This window comes from Excalfactoria chinensis, chromosome 1 (genome assembly GCF_039878825.1).
Source record: "Excalfactoria chinensis isolate bCotChi1 chromosome 1, bCotChi1.hap2, whole genome shotgun sequence".
NCBI classification, from domain to species: Eukaryota; Metazoa; Chordata; class Aves; order Galliformes; family Phasianidae; genus Excalfactoria; species Excalfactoria chinensis.
In genome coordinates, this window is record NC_092825.1 from 116,908,813 (window position 1) to 116,914,823 (window position 6,011).

Consider the following 6,011-nt stretch of genomic DNA (forward strand, 5'->3'; position numbering starts at 1 on the left):
GCAAACGGGACAGAAAGAGAACGCGATTCACCCCGGCGCGGGGTGAAATAAGCGGCGCCGCGGGACCGCCCCTGTCCTGCCGGGAGCAGGAGGGGCAGGGCGGGGCGAGCCGGGGGCGGATGCAGTGGCAGATGTAGGTGATATGGCAGTAGAGGCTGAACCTTCCCACCAACATCTCGTTACTCGCTGTTGCCGTGTGCCAGATGGCAGCAGAGGGGCGGTCTGACGCAATGATGTCTGACATGGAAGTGCGGATGAAGCAAAGGGGTGGGAACTGAATTCCTCTCCTGGGGGACAATAGCACCCACTGACGTTCATCAACGTTTGCTGAATGTTGATGGAGACCAACCAGTGTATATGAGCATAGAGATGGGTGGGTGGTGAAACACTGTGAAGCACTGGGTCACCTCCACTGGTGCACATTTTTATGAGCATGATATGCAGTCTTTACTTCAGTGCTGTCAAAAATGCTAATGGTGGTGACGACGTTGAAAAATAATGCTCTGTAAATGAGAACTTGCTCTATCAAATAATGTTATTGTACTCTTTGTATCTGTTCTTGTTTCCATGGAAATAAATAGGAGGCATTACTTTTGGAGTGACCTACGCAATATTCGCTACCAGAGGTGTCCTTGAATAACCTGTAGTTTGTGTTAGAAATATGACACACGTTTTCCACTTACATGTTTGTTTTTCTCAGTTGTTGCTTAGAAATAGGATCTACCTACAAACTGCTGACATAATACTGAACGAAGACAAAAAGGTGTTAGCTTCCAGATGAAGAAATTTTGCTTTTATGTATAATAACTGGATTGCACAGGGTAAGGGACTTCCAGTTGAGACTCTGGAAGAAAAAGAGAGCCTATGTCCTCTGGAAGAAGGGATAGGCTACCTGGAGAGATTACAAGGAACTTGCTAAGGTATGTAGGGAGGAAGTTAGGAAGGCACAAGTCCAACCTGAACTCAGATTAGCCGCTGCAGTAAAAGAGAATAAAAAATCCATTTACAAATATATCAACGGTAAGAGAAAAACCAAGGAGAATTTCCATCCTCTACTTGATGCAGCGGGGAATGTGACCACTGAGGATGAGGAGAAGGCTGAAGTCCTCCATGCCTTCTTTACATCTGCCTTTAATAGGCAGATCAGTTATCCTCAAAGCACTTTACACCCTGATCTGAAAGTCTGGGGTGCTACACAGAAGACACCCCCAGTGATTCAGGTGGAGACAGTTAAAGAGCTCCTCCTCCATCTGGACTGTCACAAGTCCATGGGAGTGGATGGGCTCTACCCCAGTGTGCTGAGGGAGCTGGGGGGGGTGAATGCTGAGCCACTCTCCACCATCTACCAGTGCTCCTGGTTGTTTGGAGAGATCCCAGAGGACTGGAGATTGCTGATGTGACTCCCATCTACGTGAAGGGCAATAATAAGGATCTGGGGAAATACAGGCCTGTCAGCCTGACCTCGGTACCAGGCTGACAGGCCTGCAGTCGTGTAGCAATGGGTGGCAGTGGGCAAAGTGAGTGTGACTGATCCCTATCCCCAGCGTAACCAAGTGCAGGCGTGCTGTGAGCTGGAGAGCACCCTGTGGGAAGATAACAGCCGCCCACATTGTGGAGTGGTGAGCCGGCTTCTGGCAGAGGTGTCTCAGGACCTGATGGCTGCCCAGATAAGGGGTCACTCCCAAAAGCAAAGCACTGGTGTTCTGCTGGTGGATGGCAGTGGCTTAGCTCTTCCAAAGGCCTCAGGCAGTCTCCTGTGCCATGTGTCACCACTGACTCTTTTTCAGGGCATGACAGACAGTGTGAGGACAGCTGCCAGCAATGTCCTGGTGACTCTGGCATGACACTGGCCCAGATGCATTTTAGCTTGGTGATGGCTGAGCTCCAGGGCCACATGAAGGCCACGGGGGAGATGTCCAAGGAGTTTATGCTCATCACCCTGAGCAAACTGACTGCAGCTATGGTAGAGTGCCCTCAGCCTTCTGCAGGGAAGAGGCAGGAAGCCCTTGGAGAAAGAAGGAATAGGTGTTCAAGGGAGGTCTGAGGCTTCCTGAGCTCTTCAGTCAAGGAAGGAACAACCTGGACAGGAGCCAAGAGGGAGCCAAGAGGGAGCCAAGAGTCACTGGGGCCCATCTCATGGGGATGGGAGACTTCACCACCACCACCACAGTGAGGCTCTGAGTGCCTGGGGAGCTCTGTGCTAACAACCAGGGGGATCATGTCCAGTTGCATCTGATGGGGAAGAAGAGGGAAATGCCTGCAAACAATGCCCAAACAGGGCTTGGCTGAGAGCAGAGGGACTCTCTTGGTGCTGCTGGGAGGTGGGGGGCAAACAAGAACACCTGTGCATCCCATTCCAATACCCCAACTCTCTCCTCCAACATGTTCAGAAGCACACAAGACTCAGGGAAATTCACAGAGTCCTCTTCATCTCTGCGCAGAGACAGGAATGTTGACATGCTCAACTGCCTCATTCCTTACAGTTCTTGTGGCTGTGGCTGCTGCTGTTTGTGATGCCAGCCCAATACATGGGCATGCTGATCCTGGTCTCCCACTGTGTCTGAGTCCTGGCTGAGAGAGAGGACCTGACAGGGTGGGAGATAGAAGAACTGGATCCCCATTTCATCAGCTCCACAGAATTACGGAATTGTAGGAGGTGGAAGCCAGGGTTTGGACAGGGTGGCTGGTGTGAAATTTAGGCTTGGGACTTGGCAGCATGTCAAGGGAGCAGGCACTGCTCATGCACTGAATGTCCATGGTTAGGCCCTGCAGAGTCAAGGATGTGGCAAGTTGTTCTTTCTCCCCTTCTTCTTTCAGGTGCCACCGATCCTTTACATCTTGCGCAGTTGCACATCATCCACACAGCAAAGCATGTTCATGCCTTTCCTGTGCCAGGCAGTGATCATCCTCACCCACTGTCATGCAGAAGTCATGATTGACAATTACTCCTGACTGCCTGAGCCCTCAAGCAGGTATCGGCAGTCCTGCCTTTGCTGTTGCTGTGGTCACAGTTGTAGCTTACCTCTGTTAGAAGGATCCTAGGAAGCAGATATTTTTATGGAACCTCCTGTGTTCCAGCTTGCACCCATTGCCCTTGACCTGTCACTGGACAGATGTCACTGAGAAGAGCCTGGCTCCATCCTCCTGACACACAGCCTTTGCGTATTTATAAACATTAATGAGGTCACCTCTCGGTCTTCTCCAAACTAAAGAGACCCAGCTCCCTCATCCTTTCTCCATAAGGGAGATGCTCCAGTCCCTTCATCATCTTTGTGGCTCTGCAGTGGACTCTCTGAAGCAGCACACTTTCTTGAATGGAGGGGCCCAGAACTAGACATAATATTCCAGATAATACTAACCACGCCCCTTCTAGTATGCCCCAAGATGCTATTGGCCTTCTTGGCCACAAGGGCACAGTGCTGACTCATGGTCACCCTGCTGTCCACCAGGGCCCCCAGGTCCCTTTCCCCTACACTGCTCTCCAACAGGTCAGTCTCCAGCCTATACTGGAGCCTGGGGTTGTTCTCGCCCAGATGTAAGTCTCTATGCCTGCCCTTGTTATATTTCATTAAATTTCTCCCTGCCCAACACTCCAGCCTGTCTAGGTCTCGTTAGGTGTCAGCACAGCCTCCTAGCGTGTCAGCCACTCTTCCCAGTTTTTTGTTATCTGCAAGCTTGCTGACAGTGTTTAGTCATTGATGAATATATTGAATAGTACTGGTCCCAGTACTGACCATTGAGGGACCCTTGAGGACCCCCTTCAGTGGGCAGGGTCACCGACCACCAGACCAGGCTGCCCAGAGCCACATCTAGCCTGGCCTTGACTGCCTCCAAGAATGGGGCATCCACAACCTCCCTGGGCAACCTGTTCCAGTGCATCACCACCTTCTGTGTGAAAAACTTCCTCCTACTATCTAACCAAAACCTCCCTTTTCTCAGCTTAAAACCATTCCCCCTTGTCCTATCACTATTAGCCCATGGAAACAGTCATCCAAGTTTTGTCTTTATGCAATTAAAAATAAATTGATCTAATTTTTAATATCGTGGATCCATAATAACATCTGAAAACTTGTTTATTCCAGTTCACCCCTCATCTTCCACACCTACTTCTGTAGCTACACTTTGTTCTGAGTTACTTGCTCTAACTTCTACCAGCTATCCTGATTTCACTGTGATTTTTAATATCAGTTATTCTAAAACGTTCATTTTCTATGGCAGGAGATCTCAGCTTTCATTAATACTGCAGGTTTCTACAGCATGCAAAAGAAAACTAGCTGGTGTGACCTCAGAATCATCAGAACTGAAAGCACAGAAAGGAAAGAGTAATTTAACTTCAAAATAATGCTACAAAGGAAAATCACACTTAACTGCAGAATCAAAACACTAGAACTTGTGAAACAGTCTGCAGCAGATGGGAGAACAACTCAGGTTTCTATATATGTATATACATATTTGGCACCATTGAGCCCAACAGTGAGCTAGGTTACTTGGTGAATGTCTTTACCCACTTACTTCTTCACCAAGATGTCCAGTTAAAACTTGCTCATTATTTTCTGACTTAACTGGAAAACCAGACAATATTTTTTTGGTTTGGCTGGAAAAAAAAACAACTAGGATTTTTGTGCACAAAAGCTAGTTACTGTTTACCACATAACTACAATATAGAAATGTTCAAGAGCAAAATATCACAATTTCCCCTTTCTCTTTCATTTAAATAAGAAGAAAACAAAACTTTCAACAGGAATTTTTGTTTAGTTATAAACAAAATGGTTTAGCCTGATGCAGGATGCAATAATCAGCAAAGAAGAAGGCAATGGTGACTGTTTCTTAGTGACCACATGATCAGAATTGCAAAGTCTTTTTTTTGTTTGTTTGTTTTCTTGAGGTTTTTTTTTTATTTTTTGTAATTTTCATATCACAATGACTTCTGACCACATTTTTCTTCTAAATCACAAAATATCTTTACTTGTGGAAAAAATAACAGCCTTTTAAAAGGCCCAAACCTATACTGATACTCCAATAATGTAATCTGAATAGCTAGCTATTCCTTTAAATCATTTCACAGTAATGAAATTCCGTTGGCCAATTTTTGCCCTCAGTTACAACACTTAACTGTCACTTGTTAACAAAGCACACTCCAGCCCATAAAGAACTGATCACGAAGATCTAAGATTTAAAATGAACAGTTGCAGGCCATTTTATTTGTCACATGCATTTTTAACAGTGTATATTTGGGTCACGATTTAAAGGTTTTCTAATAAACAGCAAATATCAGAGGTCTTGATCTGGAATAGCAGCAGCAGATGCCACTACACATAATTTGTACACATATTATCACTGCGTTATGTGATCTGTAATTCCTTTGTCTTCAAATGCTGATCTGACACTTCCAGAGCTTGTAAAAACATAAGTTTCTAAACATATAATGCTGCCAAGTACAGTGTTTTGTCAAAAGGTCCCTTTTCATATTCCCCAGTAACTCAGCACGTTCTTCATAATCTTGGCTACCTACTGCTCCTAAAATGACCTGGATGTTCCCATCTTCCACTTATCTACCTCCAGCCACCTCCCTCCCCTATTTTACTCCTACCCATCTCCATTGCTTCCTTGTTTAGCTACATGGCCATGTGCTTCTCTGATTATTTCTAATGCAACCTCTAGATATTTTCTGAATACTGAATATTTCTGCTGCTGCTGCTCTTTCCAATCCATGCTCTATGACTCACCTTCTAGGTGAATCTGTTTGATCATTTACCTCTGTTTCTCTTTGTCAGTAGATACAGCTCCTGCTGTCTTACCTACTTCATTCTGTTAAAAAAAAATGCTTATTGTGCTCATGTGTAGTCTGAAGGAAGATGCTAAGGCAAAACACTCTCACAAACTTCTGCTAATGCAGATCATAGAATCATAGAATCATAGAATTACTCAGGTTGGAAAAGACCTTGAAGATCATCAAGTCCAACCGCAGCCTAACCAGTAGCCTATCTCTTAAAAAACAACCACAAAACAAT